This window comes from Protopterus annectens, chromosome 7.part0, assembly GCF_019279795.1.
Source record: "Protopterus annectens isolate FY-2018-M chromosome 7.part0, PAN1.0, whole genome shotgun sequence".
Classification (NCBI taxonomy): domain Eukaryota; kingdom Metazoa; phylum Chordata; order Ceratodontiformes; family Protopteridae; genus Protopterus; species Protopterus annectens.
This window is the reverse complement of record NC_056739.1, coordinates 851,910,217-851,926,443: the sequence shown is the minus strand read 5'-3', so window position 1 is coordinate 851,926,443 and position 16,227 is coordinate 851,910,217. Positions and strand designations below refer to the sequence as shown.

General features: G+C 44.9%; 1 protein-coding gene across 2 annotated transcripts in view; it reads left to right on the top strand.

The window, feature by feature from the left end:
- IARS1 (isoleucyl-tRNA synthetase 1) overlaps positions 1-16,227 on the top strand; it is a 1,809,950-nt gene that overhangs the window by 1,100,275 nt on the left and 693,448 nt on the right. The gene's annotated exons all lie outside the window — the stretch shown is intronic.

Genomic DNA, 16,227 nt, shown 5'->3' with positions numbered 1-16,227 from the left:
GCCTGCCAAAATTTCTACCCCCACTCCCCATCCCACCCCCATTTCTTACCCGTGTCTCTCACTATTCCTAAAAGGGGTACTGCATTTGACACCTCCCAGGAAACACTCCCTTCCCCCCAGGACCTTAACTATGTATTAGAAAAACTCATACTAGCCCCCTTTGAGCCATCAGACAAAGGTCCCATAAAATTTTGCACGTGGAAAATTGTTTTACTGGTAGCCCCGACCTCAGCCAGAAGGGTCTCAGAATTGCAAGCTCTGATGGCTACACCACCTTTTCTAGTCTTCTACCTGGACAGGGTGACTCTCAGGCCTAACCCTTCATTCACTCCCAGAGTTGTGAATGACCTATGCTTGAACCAGACCTCCACTTGCCTACCTTCTTCCCTAATCCACAGGGGGATAGTGAGACAGTACTTCATTCTCTAGACGTTCACAGACAACTAAGGTCTTACCTTCATAAAACCAAGCCCTTTAGGAAATCTGACCAACTGTTTGCCTCCTTCCACCCTAGAGCCCTGGGGAAAGATGTGAGCAAACAGACCATCTCGGCCTGGATTTCCAGGACCATTTCCTTCTGCTACCCACACCATTGAAAGACCTTACAGGGCAATGTCAAAGCCCACACCACCAGAGCTATGGCCTCTTCTAGAGCATTTTTCAAAGGGCTAGACACCAATTTCATTCCTGAGGCAGCCACTTGGTCCTCACTGCACACTTTTTACCAAGCACTACAAATTAGACCATATCTCTATGGCTAGGGCAGGGTTTGCCAGGGCTATCCTTCATGGATTCCTGGAAACCTCATCCAGGCTATCCCCCCCCCCCCCAATCCTCTGTGAGCTTTAGTACTCACCCACATGTAGAATACTGCAACACTGGAATAGAAGGACATAGGAAAGTTGTGTAAAATCTTAACATAACCATAGATGTCCTTCTCTTCATGTTGCATTATTCTTTCCCTCCCACCATCCCCTCTTGTCAGACTGCACTTGCCCTCCTGGGTGACAATGAACAGGCTATGCCCTTACAGGACTGGCTCTGACTGGGGCCTCTTTTAGGTTCTGAGGGCTGGTGCGCCCAGACATCACTTTTGTGGCCCACGTTCCAGCAGCCACATCAGATGTCCGACACACCTAGAGGGACTGAAAATCTTTGGAAACCTGGCTGGTAGAACTAAAGAGGAAGAAGGGTAAACTCGCATGTAGAATACTGCAACATGGAAGAGAACTACATATATGGTTTGCCTTTGGGCACATTTTAGAGATTATCATTATGCATTGAATTTATTCTGTCCTGCTCATTCAGTGATACTGGGATCTGTTTGACTCCATTTGCAAGAGTAAGAGTATTTCCAGACATGCTGGCCAAGTATAGAAAGTCAGTATTAATAACATCCTGAGCTATTAGTTAGAAAATCCATGCCATTGCATTTACTTAGATACCATATAGGTAGTTTATGTCCCAAGTATTGCACTGGTTAGATGATTGTGTTTAGAGATGTTAAACTCTTAACCTTTTAGAACCTGCTGGCAATCAAGTAGGTATTACATTTGTAAATTCTAACAGGTTGGACAGCATTTGCTTAAAACTGAAGAAAAAATGTGAGAATCTTTCCAACCGAATGAGAAAAGCAGATTTTTGGAGCCAGCTTTGTTGGCATAGCAGGATAAAGTCCTGAGTACATTCTAGGTGACCCAAGTTTGATTAGTTGCTCAGGCACCTCTTTGAACTAGTAGGGGAGAAGGGGGAAGTGACAGTATTCAGTGTGCCTCTTTTAGGGAAGAAAATGGAGGCATGTGCCTAGGTTGCACTGTCCCATTGTAGATCAAAGACTATGTGGGAGCACTGCCGTCTAGAGGACAGGACATTTGTGGACGGTTATGTCATTTGTGGAAGTGAGTGGTAGCTCTTGCTTACTCCTGTTTCATGCCAGACTTTGAGTGTATTAAGTTTTTGCCTTGGAATTACAGCCAAGGAAGAAAAATGGAGCAAGCTGTGATGGGCTGCTCAAATTATGGCAACTTTCAGTTGTATGTTACCCTGGTGTAAGGGGAACAAATAGGCCAGAGATAGATGGGACAACCCCCTCCCCCAAAAGGCCTTAACATTTCTTGTTCATTTAGTCATTTTCTGACATTTAATGTGCTGTGATGCAGCACTGAAGACCACAGGTTCTACTAGTTCCACAATTAAATTACAAAGTGCTGTGTGTGGTCTGACACTGTCATCTTGAATGGGTCAATGCAGCCCATACAAATTGCACTGCGGGCATTAAGAATATCATGACCAGCACCTTAGGCACTGTGGATGTTCTTCGTGTTTCACTGTTGCAGCCATTACATTTAGGTAATCTGCTGGCAGGTTGCCCTCAGTCAGCCTGAATTCCAAAGTCTTGGGTCCTGCGTTGGTTGCTGTCTTCCCTTCCATGACGTCAGGTCATCAGGGGCATAAAACATGCAGCTGACGCCATTTTCTTTGGTCTTTCTTGCCGCGCGGTGCCCGAAGCAGAAGCATTTTGCAAGTGCCGGTCGGCCGACTACTGAAATATTTGAGTATGAGTTTCAGAACCGAAGTCTTCACTAAAGCTAAGTACCCCATTGGGGAAACTTTTTTCTTGCTTTTTACCGATGTCAAAAAAAGTTAATAATTATATTACTTGTGGGAAGCAAATACCTCATAAGGATTTCCATTTACTGTATTCCTTGCCTAGGCCCTGATCACAACGTGCCTGGCTGTCGGTTTTGTGCTAGATTTAACCAACGCACTATTAAGCGTCTGCATATTTTTGCATCTAAATATTTTGGAAACAGATTTAACTACCCAGAAATGTCGTCGGATAGCAATCCGACTACCGTAGTACATAAAAAATGCAAAGAAAGAAAAGGACAGAGAAAGGCAGTCGAGATCCAAAACTGACGACAAAGCTTCTCCTAAGCCAGTCGCCGGTACTCAGTGAGGCGCTTTCGCAGCCCCTGATACCCGCTACCTTCGAGTCGCAGGCCTCTACCGACACCCATGTGGAATCCAGCATGCTGCAAGATACTCAAGGTATTGGACCGACGGATGCATCTCCCTCTGATGGGTCTGGAGCCGCTGAGCAGGCACTGGCTTCTGAGGGTGTATTCAGACCTCAACATTTGTATATCAAACCGATGACAGCTGCAAAACCAAAGACAAAAGCAACTTCTAAAACTAAAAAACTGACGCATGAGCCACATGCACAGGCCTCTATGCCTAAAAAACAGATGATCAAAATGGCTGAAGACCTTATTACCTTGATCAGGGGTACCCATCCCCCTCCAGATAAGAGGCCTAGGCAAGACACTGATTATGAATCTTCAGATCAGGTTTCTATTTCTTCTGATCAGGAATTATCTTTACCTCCCTATGAGGATTCTGATGTTGAGGAGTCTATTCCATCTGCATCTCCTCCTGTGGATTATTCATTTGGAGAAACCTTGCATACGTTGAGGGAGCATTTTCACTGGGAGAGTCAAGACTTCTCAGAATCAAAAAGAGGCTCAGGGATTTCCTTCTCCCTCAGCACAAGCCTTTAGCCATTCTCCATTTAGACATTGTGGGTGATGTGTTTTCGGAGTCAAGCTTGACCTCTGACTCCTTACCTCCGGCTCCCAGTAAGCCTGACAGATATTACAGGGTCCCTGACTCTCATACATTTTTATTTAGAAAACATGCTGCTGATCCTGAAGCTATTTCATAGAGTCCAAAGGGAGTTAAAAACATCCTACACCCTCTGACAGAGATTCAAGGGCACTAGACAGATGGGGGAAAAAGGTTTATACATCTGCAACCTTGGCAATCAGGGCCTTAAACTGTCAGTTTCATATGATTAAGTACCAACAACATGTTATGGGATTGCTGAAACAGAAAATGATGAAAATGATGTTGATTTCAGAATGTGCAGAAAATAAAGAATTGCAGGAATTATGGCATGCAGCTGAACAAGTTGGAAAGCATACTTTGCAATGTGGTTTTGATTCCTTAGAGTCCTCCTGCAGGGCCGCAGTTACTGGATCTGTGGTTAGGAGGCATGCCTGGTTAAAGGAACAAAATTTGCCTGATCATGTTAAAGCTAAATTGCTAGATGCACCTTTGCAGCATGATTCTCTGTTTGGTATTAAGGCAGAAGAGGTTTTAAAGAAAATGGAAGACAAAGCTAAGTCTATGCAAACTGTTAAAGACTTCTTACAAGTGCAGCCACCAAGATTCAGTAGACACAGGCCTACAAAAAGTTGGTACTTTCCTGTGTCAGACAGAGCTCAAAGGGGCAAATCCAGACGCCCTAAGGGTTCCAGATACTAGGCGCAAGATTCATACAGGTCAAAGCAATGGGGCGCTTCCACCTCCAAATCTGGAGGGGATAAAGCGCAAACCTACAGAAAGCAATCCCAATGACTTCCCTCTGCCTACACCAAGCACTTATCTTTTGCCAGTACCCATAGGGGGAAAATTAACACTTTTTGCTCAAAATTGGCAGTTAATAACCCAGGACAAGTGGGTACTAAACATCATATCACAGGGATACAGATTCCATTTCCACACTCTGCCAATGGCAAATGGTTGGCCAGATCTTCCAAAAAATCAATCTGCAGAGGCACAGAAACAGGTTACGTCTCTCATGGATATGGGTGTCATTCAGACAGTACCAGAACAGGAAAAAGGACAAGGCTTTTACTCAAGACTGTTCTTGGTACCCGGAAAGGACAAGGCCTGGCGGCCAATACTGGATTTATCGATTTTGAACACACACCTGGACATTCCAAAATTCAAAATGCTGACTTTGCAGCAGCTTCTGCCCATGCTAGGCAAGAATGCTTGGCTGGTGACTTTAGACCTAAAAGAGGCATACCTGCATGTCCCAATAAGACAATTGTGCATTACCAAGTCTCTGCAATGCCCTTTGGCTTATCTACTTCGCCCAGGGTCTTTACAAAGTGCCTGGCACCAGTAATTGCTTTTTGCAGACAAAGAAGTATACAAATATATCCTTACTTGGACGACTGTCTCATTCAAGCAGAGAACAAGGACACTCTTCTTCGACACCTGGCGTTTGTGAAAAGGCTTGTAACATACCTAGGGTACACAATAAATGAAAAGAAATCACAACTGGTACCCTCTCAAAAGATAACATTCCTGGGTGCAAGCTTGGCTACAACTGCCCAGATGGCTTACCTCACGCCAGACAAGCAAAGGCAACTGACTGCTTACTTCAAACTGATGGCAACAAAAACTCAGTCTTCTGCAAGGCAAATTCTGCAGGCTCTGGGCTTCATGGCATCCTGCATTCCATTAATTCCATATGCAAGACTGCATATGAGGAAACTTCAATGGTACCTAAAAAGTTTATGGAGTCAACATTCACACAGTCTGGAAACAATGATTCCTCTCATTCCCTGCCTGATACAGGAGTTTCTATGGTGGGCAAAGGCATGTCCCCAAAACATGGGACTGCCCTTCACTCTACCCTCCGCCAGCCAAACCTTAACAACAGATGCATCAGATTATGCCTGGGGGGCCCACATGGCAGGAAGATGCATTCAGGGCTTATGGACACCAAAACAAATGCATCTACATGTTAACCAGAAAGAGATGCTAGCTGTTCAATATGTCCCAACAGCCTTCAAGGACTTACTTAATCCAGGACAGCTACTGATAAAGACGGACAACACCATAGTCATGTGGTATATAAACAAGCAAGGGGGCACACACCCTTTGCAGATTAGCCATGATACTGTGGGACACCGCCTTGACCTACCAAATACATCTTCAAGCTCAATTCCTGCCAGGAAAACAAAACACTCTGGCAGACGATTTAAGCAGAAACCTTATGGATCTTCACGAGTGGAAACTAAATCCACAAGTCTTCAGCATGATAACAGAGAAATGGGGGAGCCCAGATATAGATCTATTTGCCTCTCCTCAAAATTATCAATTGAAAAGATTCTGCACAAGGACTTATCACAGACAAGCATGGAAAGTGGACGCCCTATCCTTCAGTTGGAAAAACCTGTTAGTTTATGCCTTTCCTCCTCTGCCTCTTCTTCCCAAGGTCCTCCTAAAAGTCAGACAAGAGAAGCCAAAGATGATATTAATTGCCTCAGACTGGCCCCGCCAATACTGGTACCCAATCCTAAGGAACTTGGCTCAATACCCAGTTTGGACCTTGCCTCAAAGACCACAACTACTGTCCCAGCAAAACAATCAGATCCTGCACAATCAAGTACAGACTCTGAACCTGGCAGCATGGCTAATCATGTAGTCATACAAACAACACCTCTCAGTAAAGCTGTGATGGATGTCATTTTGGAAGCCAGAAGGCCTAGTACTAGAAAATCTTATGGTGACAAATGGAAGAGATTCTGTGCTTGGAATCAAGCACAAGGAACTGATACAGCAGAACCAAATATTCCTCCGATATTACAATACTTAATTGAGATGCTTGACAAAGGCTTATCTTTCTCATCAATCAAAATCCTTGCCTCTGCCATTTTGGCTCATTACAATACAGAACCACCAAATTTTTCTCATCCTTTACTAAAGCAGTATCTTAGAGGAGCCAAAAATTTAAGGCCTCCTAGAAGATCACCATTACCTACATGGGACCTCAATTATTTGTTGGAAAAGCTCACCCTTCCTCTATTTGAACCAGCTGCTACCGCTGATCTAAAGTTCTTATCATGGAAAACAGCTCTGCTACTAGTAATTACTTCAGCAAGAAGAGTTTGAGCTACAGGCCGTCATAGCTGTAGAGCCTTTCATCATATTTTACCCAGACAGGGTGTCTCTGAGGACAAATCCTACTTTTATGCCTAAGGTGGTTTCCAGTGTGGCTCTTAACCAAACAATTCATCTGCCAACTTTTTATCCAAATCCGCAGAACAAGGGGGAGAGAATTCTGCATTCCTTGGACATACACAGACAGCTAAGATTCTACTTGAGCAGGACAAAAGCTCTAAGAAAAGCTGAGCAATTACTAGTGTCATATGCTACAGGATCAGAAGGAAAGGCTATTTCAAAGCAGACAATTTCAAAGTGGATAAGCCACTGCATCCGTTTCTGCTACTTGCACCATGGTAAACCCGTGCCCAAGGGCATTAGGTCTCATTCCACCAGAGCTGCTGCTACTTCAGCAGCCTTTCTCAGAGGAGTACCATCCAAAGACATTCTAGAGGCTGCTACTTGGAGTTCAGTTCACACCTTTACAAAGCATTACCATTTGCCTCTCTACTCTATGTCCAGGGTAGGCTTTGCCACTGCAGTACTGCAGGGCCTTATAGCCTCACCTTATGCTGTTTAGCTCCAGCCTCCCAACCATTGCTTTGGGATTCTACCCAAATGTAATGACTGCAACAGTGAAACACGAAGAACATAGTACAGTTGTGTACACTTACCATAAATGTAGATATTCGAGTATATTCACTGTTGCTGTCCAGGTTACCCTCCCGCCATTCCCCTGTCATTCTGAAGTTTATCTTTCCTTCTCTTGCTTGTAGATGAAGGTAAAGTTTATATTGATGCATGTGTGTAGACCTGACATCATGGAAGAGAAGACAGCAACCAACGCAGGACCCAAGACTTTGGAATTCAGGCCGACTGAGGGCAACCTGCCAGCAGATTACCCAAATGTAATGACTGCAACAGTGAATACACTTGACCATCTACATTTATGGTAAGTGTACACAACTGTCCTTTATCTCTTGGCCCCACATCTTCCAAACGGTAATATCCAGTGTAAGACTGTGTTTTGGCCCAACAATCTCTAAAGTGAGGTTTCCAAGCTGCCTTCCTGAGAGGCCTGCTGCTCAGTACTTATTCACAGAAGAAAACTGTCCTGGATTAAACTACAGAGAATGTTGTTTCCTTGCGTATGTATGTGCTATAGCACAGATGTAATAACTTTTCATCCATCCATCCATCTATTCATCCAGCCATCCATCCATCTATTCATCCAGCCATCCATCCATTCATTCAACCAGCCATCCATCCATTCATTCAACCAGCCATCCATCCATTCATTCAACCAGCCATCCATCCATTCATTCAACCAGCCATCCATCCATTCATTCAACCGGCCAGCCCATCCATTCATTCAACCGGCCAGCCCATCCATTCATCCAACCGGCCAGCCCCCCATTCTTCCAGCCATCCATCCAGTCATTCATCCATCCAGCTGCTACTCCCACCAACCAGCTAGCCACTCCAACAGCCAGCCAGCTAGCCACTTCAGCAGCCATCCAACCAGCCACTCCAGCAGCCAGCTAGCCAGCGAGCTAGCCACTCCAGCAGCCATCCGTCGTACCCTTAACAGCATCTCCTTCACTGCTCCTGTGGTGATGTCATGGTAGAGGGTGTGGCCAGTGTCATTGGCCACACCCCCATGTCCCACTTTGGCCCGCTGAAAAGGTGGCAACCCTAGTGCCAGGAGGTATTCAGGGAAGAAGAGTCTGCTAACTGAGAAGCTGCTAAAGATAAGGCGTTGAAGTAGGTGTCCAAATAACTAACCTTTTGGTGCAGTGTATATTTTGAATATTACATGTGACATACATATCCTGCTTTGGTATTCCTTGGTTGGGTTAGTTGTTTTCATCAGTAGGAATTTGGCAGTTTTATTTGAAGAGATCAAACATAGGGAGTGTGTGTGTGCTTCCTTCTGGTGAATGCTATATCATGTCATCTGTCTGAACAGGCCTGTCCCTAGAAACTGTCTAATCTGACTCCCTCAGTTCAGATCACAATCTTCACTTTTATTATTCAAGTTCTTGTAGTTCATCACCTAAAAATGTCTGCTTTGTATCCTTGTGGCATCAAAAAACTAGGAAAGACCCCCACACCAGCATTGTCTTTTACGGTAGAGAGTCGATTATCCAAACTAATTGGGATCTAGGGTAGTTCGGCTAATCAAACTGTTCAGATAAACATACATTGAACCAGATAAAAAAACTTCTAAAATCTTGTTTTATTTTTGCATGCAGGGAATACACTTTTTAACCATTCAGTGATTCCACTGGAAAGTAAAGAATATTTTTCACACATGAGCAGGCTACAAGCTCAAAAAACACACACAAGTGAATATGTATAAGATATGTATAACGTTTACATAGTCAGACTTTGATTTTTCCTGCCTGAAAACTTTGGGAGGCTGTGTTTGGATAACTGACATTTCGGACAGTCGATGTTCGAATAATCTACTCTCTACTGTACTTACAGGAGGAGCATAGCACGGGGTACTGACACATCTGTCATTTGTTCTGCCCTGTTACTCATGGCCACAAGGACAAACTTTTGGCCTACCTTATTACCAGAATGAGGGAGATCATAAAAAGCTCCTCATGCTGGGAATTGGTGAGCAAGAGGTCCTTGTGGTGAAATATCTGGCATGTCAGAACATTACATCATGGACTAGAACTCAGAGGGTAGATCGAACTCTAGCCCTCCTGGAAGTAAGGCCTTTTCTTATATAGTTTTCTGGTATCTGCTTGTGCTGAACATTTCTTTAACCAGCAAGGACATAAACCTGAACCAGTCCTACACCTCACCTGCGAAGAGTGGACTGTAGGAAGTGGATCCCCCAGCTCCAGCATTTGTGGTACATTGCAGGGCTGCTGATGCCAACTAGCCCCTTGATCCTGTGGAGCAGCAGCTTGAGCCTTGGACCAAGGGGAATTTGTGACCATTGTCTCTCATTGTATGATCTCTCTAAAGGTCCTGCTGCTTGCCGGATGACAGCCCTAGCAGCTCAACAGTTGACCTGTCCCTGTTGAAGAGGAAGGAAGCCATTAGATTGCACATGAAAGTGCTTACAAGTCAAGGCCTAGTCATCATGGTTATAAGTGAGGAATTGGAAACTCCATGTAAAACCACATTGGATGTCTTCTAGTTCTGCTCTCCCTTTGTTTTGTGTCTTTTCAACATTTGCCAAACACATCTTCCCATGTCCAGCACACATCATTGTATACTGAGCCTTAAGCAATATGTTGCAAAATCCCACACCTGGTTGTAATGTGGTGCAAAAGACTTTCCCTTCAGTTTTAAATGAGGTGTGATAAAATGTAGACATTTTCGCTGAGATGTAGAAAAACTAGTCTCACACACACACACACACACACACACACACACCTCCCAGTGATAGCGGTTAAGGAGATTCCTGTTGAATCAGCAGGTGTGAAGTTTTTAAAACTGCAACTCATCTTTGTGATTTGCCCATTTTATCCCCTTTCCCTGAGTTTATGCAACTTGAGTGATTATATAAGTTAAGGCAATGTACAGGCACAGTTCCCCTCCACATACACACACGCATTGCACCAAGGGTTTTAAAATATGTGGTGAGGGTCTGTGTGATGCATCAGCCGTGATATTGAATTCGATGAGTCAGATAGAACCTTGTGATGTTCATCGTGTTACCCTGCTGCAGTCATCACACTTGGGTTATCCTGTCGTCAGGCGGTCCCGCAGTCGGCCGGATTTCCAAAGTCTTGGTCCGACGTCGGTTGCTGTCGCCTCATCCCTGACGTCAGTGTGCCAGGGGTACATATACTGCAACCAACGCCATTTTCTTCAGTCTTTCTTGCCGTGCGGTGCCGGAAGCAGAAGCAGTTCGCAAGTGCCGGTCGGCCGACTCCTGAGATTATCGAATTCGAATTTCAGACCGAAGTCTTCTGTAAAGCTAAGTACCCCGTTGGGGAAATTTTTCTTGCCTCAGACCGATGTCAGAAAAAGTTAACAATTGTATTTCTTGTGGCAAGCAAATACCTCATAAGGATTTTCATTCTTATTGCATACCTTGCCTAGGCCCTGATCACGACGTCACTTCTCGTCATTTTTGTGCTAGGTTTAATAAGCGTACTATTAAAAGGCGATTTGATTTTGCACAACAATTTTTTGGTAGAAAATTTAACTATAACATGCCGTCGGAGCTACCGACTACCGGCATGCACAAAAAACGCAGGGACAAGGACCGACAGCCAAGGCCTAAACCCGATTCCGAAGCCTCGGTTGATCCGGTCTCCGGTTATCACTGAGGCTCCGACGCAGCCCCTGACTACCGCAGTCCAGGAACCCGAGACCGCTACGGATATTCTGACGGAATGTACTAGGCCGACGCAGCCTTTTACTTCAGGCCCTTCTGACGATATACCTTCTAAGGACATCAGTGCTTCGGAAACGCCATCGGTTTCTGAGGGCATTTTCAGACCGACTGCTCTCACAGTCAAAACGTTTTCTAAGTCTAAGACTCCTTCTAAAGCTAAAAAGACTACACTTCAGTCTCCTGTTCAAGGCCCTGTGCCTAAGAAACAGATGCTCAAAATGGCTGAAGATTTGATTTCTCTTTTCAGGGGTTCACAGCCTCCTCCTGACAAAAGGCCTAGACAAGAGGAAGATTCTGCTTCTTCTGAGCAACTGTCTATTTCTTCAGATTCCTCTGAAGACCAAGACTATTCCTACTCTCCTTATGAAGATTCTGATGCTGAGGACACTCTTCCCTCAGCTTCCCCTCCTGAAGACTACTCTTTTGGGGAAACTTTGCACACTGTGAGGGAACATTTCCACTGGGAAGGTCAGGATTTCTCTGATTCCAAGAAAAGGCTCAGAGAGTTTCTTTTACTCCCCCAACACAGACCTCTAGCCATCCGACCTGTTTTGGACATTGTGGATGATGTCTATTTAGAATCCAGTTTCAACCCAGACTCTCTACCTCCTGCTCCGGCTAAACCTGACAGATACTACAGAGTACCTGATTTCCACAAATTTCTTTACAAAAGCCCAGTAGCTGACCCAGAGACCATCTCCCAGGGTCCCAGGGGGGCTAAGGCTTCCATGGTTAAAAACCCAGTACCTTCTGAGAGGGATTCAAGAGCACTAGACAGGTGGGGGGAAAAAGGTTTGCACCTCAGCCACATTAGCTATGAGAGCACTAAATTGTCAATTTCATATGCTCAAGTATCAGCAGTTTCTAATCTCTCAGTTAAAACAAAAGATTACCTCCCTTCCCCAACAATCTGAATTGAAAGAAGTACAGGATTTATTGCATGCCACCGAGCAGGTGGGCAAACATACCTTACAATGTGGGTTTGATTCTTTGGAGGCCTCCTGCAGAGCAGCTGTCACTGGATCAGTTATACGTAGGCATGCCTGGTTAAAGGAACAAAGTCTACCTGATCATGTCAAAGCAAAACTACTGGATGCACCCTTACAGCAGGATGTTCTTTTTGGAGTTAAAGCAGAAGAAGTGCTAAAGAAAATGGAAGATAAGGCGAAATCAATGCAAGACAGTCAAAGATTTCCTACAGGTACAACCCCCTCGCTTCAGCAGAAACTGGCCAACAAAAAACTGGTCCTTTCCAGCCACTGACAGACCTCAGAGGGGTAAATACAGGTGCCCAAGGGGCAGAGGACAACCACAAGCCCAGTATAAACCTCGCCAATGGGGCACTCCAACCCAGAAAGGAGGAGAAGACAGGTCTCAACCCACCAGAAGGCAAACTCAATGACTTGCACCTCGACTGGCCAAACAAAGCTCTTTTGTTAGCCCCCTTGGGGGGAAAACTAGCACTTTTTGCAGACAACTGGCACATGGTCACAAAGGACAAATGGGTCCTAGACATTATTTTACGAGGATACAGATTCCACTTCCACACCTTGCCAATGAAAAGAGGAATGCCAAACCTGCCACTAAATCAAAGGGCAGAGGCACAAAAACAAATTACAGCTCTCATGGCCATGAGAGCCATTCAACGGGTACCGATTCAAGAGCATGGCCAAGGATTTTACTCAAGGCTCTTTCTAGGACCCAGAAAGGACAATGCTTGGAGACCAGTTCTGGATCTTTCAATTCTAAACACTTACCTACAAGTCCCAAAATTCAAGATGCTAACACTACAGCAGCTACTTCCCATGTTGGGCAAGGAAGCATGGCTGGTAACGTTGGACCTCAAGGAGGCATACCTGCATGTCCCTATCAGACAAAGTTGCAGAAGATACCTCCATTTCATTGCAGGTTCAACCCACTACCAATTCTCTGCACTGCCCTTTGGCTTATCTACTGCGCCAAGAGTTTTCACAAAATGCCTGGCACCAGTAATTGCATACTGCAGACAAAGAGGAATTCAAATATATCCATACCTGGACGACTGCCTCATCCAAGCAGAAAGAAAAGACATTCTCTTACATCATCTGGCTTTTGTGAAGCATCTACTAAATTGTCTGGGGTACACAGTAAACGAAAAGAAGTCAAAACTAGTACCCTCACAAAAATGACATTCCTGGGTGCCAGCTTGGACACAACGGCCCAGAAGGCTTATCTTACACCAGACAAGCAACTACAACTGACTCAATATTTCGAGACAATGGCAACAAAGACCCAATTAACTGCAAGAAAAATTCTGCAGGCTTTGGGCTTCATGGCATCTTGCATTCTGATAATACCATTTGCAAAACTGCATATGAGGAAATTACAGTGGTACCTAAAAAGTGTATGGTCTCAACACAGCTTGGACACAGTGATATCTCTCCTTCCCTGCCTTTAACAGGAATTTCTATGGTGGGCACAGGCATGTCACCTCAACAAGGGTCAGCTTTTCACCTTGCCCCCAACCAGGCAGACTATCACAACAGACTCTTCAGACAATGCCTGGGGGGCACACATGGCAGGGCAATGCATTCAAGGCCTATGGACTGCAGAACAAAGAAAACTGCACATAAATCAAAAAGAGATGCTAGCTGTACAGAAAGCTCTGACGGCCTTCAAGGATCTTCTACATCCAGGACAACTTGCAATAAAGACAGACAACACCACAGTAATGTGGTACATAAACAAACAAGGGGGCACACATTCCTACCCTCTTTGCAGGCAAGCAATAATCTTATGGAACACAGCTCTGGCCTACCAAGTCCAGTTACAAGCTCAACTCCTGCCAGGACAGAAAAACACATTGGCAGACGACCTAAGCAGAAACATCAAAGATCCCCACGAGTGGAAGCTAGACCCACAAATATTTACAATGATAACTCAAAAATGGGGCCTACCAAATATAGACCTGTTTGCCAGTCCTCAAAACTACCAACTGACAAAATTTTGTACAAGGACATTCCACCATCAAGCTTGGAAAGTGGACGCTCTCTCCTTCAGTTGGAAAAACCTGACAGCATATGCCTTTCCTCCATTACCTCTTCTCACAAAGGTTCTTCTGAAGGTCAAAAAGGAGAAACCTCGACTGATTCTCATAGCCCCAGACTGACCACGCCAGCACTGGTACCCGCTATTGAAGAATATGGCTCACAGCCCACCATGGGTATTGCCTCAAATACCTCATTTGCTCACGCAGCAAAACAGATTCTACACAGCCAGCTAAAAACCTTAAACCTGGCTGCATGGCGAATCTTTTAAACATCCAACCAGCCCCTCTTTCACAAGCAGTTCTGGATGTTATTCTGGAAGCCAGGAGACCAAGCACCAGGAAGGCTTACTTGGACAAATGGAAAAGGTTTTCTGCCTGGAACCAAGCTAAAGGCCAGGACACAACTCAGTCTCATATGCCTCACATTCTGCAGTATTTAGCAGAGATGTTGCACAAAGGACTTTCCTTCTCCTCAATTTAAAATCCATGCTTCAGCTATTTCAGCTCACTATGACACAAATCCACCTTTATTTTCACATCCTCTTCTAAAGCAGTTCCTCAGAGGAGGAAAAAAGCATTAGACCCCCTAGAAGAGCTCCTACACCAACATGGGACCTCAACTTTGTTCTGGAAAAACTAACCTTACCTTTCTTTGAACCAGCTTTCTCTGCAGACCTTCAGTTCCTATCTTGGAAGACTGCCCTGTTCCTGGCAATAACTTCTGCTAGGAGAGTCTCAGAATTACAGGCACTAATGGCAGTGGAACCTTTCCTCATTTTTCATCAAGACAAGAGTTTTTCTAGGAACTAATCCTTCCTTCATGCCTAAGGTGGTTTCCTGTGTAGCTTTAAATCAAACCACCCATCTACCCACTTTCTTTCCCAATCCACAGAACAAAGGTGAGAGACTCTTGCATTCCTTGGACATTCACAGGCAGCTTTGTTACTACTTGGACAAAACTAAGGCTTTCAGAAAAACTGACCAGCTCTTTGTATCCTATGCTACAGCTTCTCAAGGGAGGGCTATAGCCAAACAAACCATTTCTAAATGGATAGGCCATTGCATACAGTTCTGTTATACCCATCATGGGAAACCAGTTCCTACTACCATAAGATCCCACTCTACCAGGGCAACAGCTACCTCTACAGCCTTTCTCAGAGGGGTCCCTACCAAGGAAATTTTAGAAGCTGCAACTTGGAGTTCAGTACACACCTTCACCAAGCACTAAGTCCAGGGCAGGCTCCGCCACTGCAGTTCTGCAGGGCCTCATTGCCTCCACTAACCCTCTATGATACCTCCACCCTGCCTTAGCTTTGGGACTCAACCCAAGTGTGATGACTGCAGCAGGGTAACACAATGAACATAGTACAGTTTTGTACCTACCATAAAGGTAGATGTTTGAGTGTTCACCCTGCTGCAGTCCAGGTTACCCTCCCTCCAACCCCTCTGATCTTTTGGCTAAATCTCTGCTATGCCTTACTGATGTATTTGCTTATAGCTGAAGGGATTTTGTGTTTGTACAGTGCTCACACCATTTGGTACTAATTTTGATCACCTTTTTGGGGGCACCTGACATCTGGGGCAAGAAAAACTGAAGAAAATGATGTCTGTTGCAGTATATGTACCCCTGGCGCACTGACATCAGGGATGAGGCGACAGCAACCGACGTCGGACCAAGACTTTGGAAATCCGGCCGACTGCGGGACCGCCTGACGACAGGATAACCCAAGTGTGATGACTGCAGCAGGGTGAACACTCGAACATCTACATTTATGGTAGGTACAAAACTGTACTTTTCTGACCCATCTCCCCAGAAATGTCTTGCAGGAAATCAGGAGAATAATCCTGAGGACATTTGGGTCATCTCCGTATGATTTCAGTCAATGAAGATGCTGTTATGCAAGCCTTGGGGCACCTATACTGTACTTCTGCAACCCCTAGTAAGCAGATACACTTTGCAAACCTGCAGTTGAATTTAATGTGCCATTAACAAAATATCCTTCAGTTGGCTTCTTGGTAATCTGTTTTTGTCTAGAGTACATTCCAGAGACTACAACATTTTGCTACCCTACCACTTGACAAGGAACAC